The sequence below is a fragment of the Talpa occidentalis genome, unplaced genomic scaffold (genome assembly GCF_014898055.3).
Source record: "Talpa occidentalis isolate TD23 unplaced genomic scaffold, MPIMG_talOcc4v2.1 talOcc4.11, whole genome shotgun sequence".
Lineage (NCBI taxonomy): Eukaryota > Metazoa > Chordata > Mammalia > Eulipotyphla > Talpidae > Talpa > Talpa occidentalis.
Genome location: NW_023601104.1, coordinates 2,975,138 through 2,977,164, shown reverse-complemented (window position 1 = coordinate 2,977,164; position 2,027 = coordinate 2,975,138). Strand labels below are relative to the sequence as shown.

The 2,027-nt window shown below is 41.2% G+C and overlaps 1 non-coding gene across 1 annotated transcript; it reads right to left on the bottom strand.

Moving 5' to 3' along the window:
- Window positions 1-339: 339 nt before the first annotated feature.
- LOC119239671 (small nucleolar RNA U13) lies at window positions 340-443 on the bottom strand. The gene has a single exon (XR_005123948.1). It is a non-coding gene; the product is annotated as a small nucleolar RNA U13 (small nucleolar RNA).
- Between the last annotated feature and the right edge of the window lie 1,584 nt (window positions 444-2,027).

Sequence of the window (2,027 nt, the reverse complement as noted above, 5' to 3'; positions counted from 1 at the left end):
GAGGATTCACCAGAGATAGAGTGGGGTGCAGAACAGGCAGATCTACTGAAATACACTGCTGAGGGGAGCAGCGGGAGAGACAGGAGAGGTCTGCTGTGCCATGTGGGTCACCTCCCTGGCCGGGGATCGCGCTCATGCTGCAGTGCCTGGCGATAGCTTGATAGCGCTGAGACAACCCTGTGCCAACAGGAAGCCCCTTTGTTGCTTTTTAATAGCTTATATACCACAGGCTATTTAATCGGTTCTCTAGAGATGGACATTTAGGCTTCTCGTCTTTTGCTAGTGTTCTATGTTTAAGTTCTTTCTTTTCTTCTTCTTTTTCTCTTTTTTTTTATTTTACGTCAGAAGGGTAATGTGCCGACATCGTAACAAGGTTTAAGGGAGGCACATGTCACACAGCCGCTTAAACACCCAATCATCATGCTTATGAACCAGAAAAGGATCTCTTTTCTTTTTCTTTTTTTAAAGATTTATTTATTTATACAAGAACCAGGGTGCAGGTCAGATGTGTGGGAGGGTGAGAGGATTCATCAGAGCCAGAGCGGGGAGCAGAACAGGCAGACTGACGAAGTACACTGCTGAGGGGAGCAGCAGGCGCGGCAGGAGAGGTCTGCTGCGCCATGTGGGTATCTCTGCGGCCACTGGGGATCGAACTGGCACTGCAGAGGCTGCGGACAGCTCCATAGCACTGCGTTCGACCACCTGCACCACCAGGGAGGCCCCTCTTTAAGTTCTTTCAATGGGTATCCTGCAAATTTTACAAGGTACAGCTCAGCTTCATGTCCAGTATCACCTCTTATTCTCTGATTTAGGACTGTGCTTAGTTTTTTCAGCCAAATGATTGGGTTGTTGGAAAAGTCATGACGTGTTTTTTCTATATTTTTCAAGATGCATTATGACTTTCTGAGAACCCAAATCTACATGCTATCATATTGATTCTCTGTGACTCACTATTATAAAATGTGTATTGGAAAATGAACCCAATGGCTGCAAGTCAAATATTTATCCTGAGAAAAGGAATTTGGCATGCTGGTTAACAGCATGAATTACACTGTAGGTTCAAATCCCAGCTCTGCCTGTTACATGTAACTTAACCTTTGGTGTGTTACTTAACACCCATAAGCATCTGTAAAATGGGGATTATGTGAGCATCAAGTGATAATGTAAGTGAAGTATTAGCATATAACTATCAACTAATAAGTATTGTAGATTTTCCTTGATAATTTTTTTCCCTTGATAATTTTAATTACTAAAAAGTAAAAATTAAATTTGAGCCTAAGGTTAAGAACCTGTCTCCTAATTATTGTTAAGTTGGTAAACTGTTTTTCAAAAGTTGAAATGGTCCTTCAAGTTTCTTTTCTTTTAAGATTTTTATTTTACTTATTTATGCATACAAGAACTGGGGTGTAGGCCAGAGGTGCAGTGGGTGAGAGGATTCACTAGAGACGAGACAGGAGAGGTCTGCTGCGCCATGTGGGTCATGGCGGGGATCAAACTCATGCTGCAGTGACTTTGGATAGCTTCAGTGCTGAGACTTAACCCCTTGAACCAACAAGGAGGCCCAAGTTTTTCTTTTTCAAAATGAATTTATTTCACACTTTTCTTAAACTTGATAATTTCTCCTTAAATTTTACCACTGACATCTTCCCATGTCAGTAGAAATGCATTGATTTCACTCTTTCTGGTATAACAATTTTGGGGGTAACTTCATTTTTGAGGGGGAGAGTCCTCAAATTTCATGACAGTTCATTTGAACTTTATATCAAACTATTAGATTGCATTTTGTCAGGGCTAATTCTATACTGCAGGTCACTGCAGATGCCATAATTCATGTTAAAGCAAACACCACAGAGATTTCACAGCTTTGAGGAGTGAGGAGCAAAGCAGTTATACAAAACGTACACAAATGTAAATGCCATTCTCCTAGCACTTGAATTCCAGAAGTGCAGCTGGAGGGTGAACTGTCCATATTAGGAAATGTTGGTTGCTTGATGACCCAGTGTTAAGCTAAGTATTTTGTCTTTTTT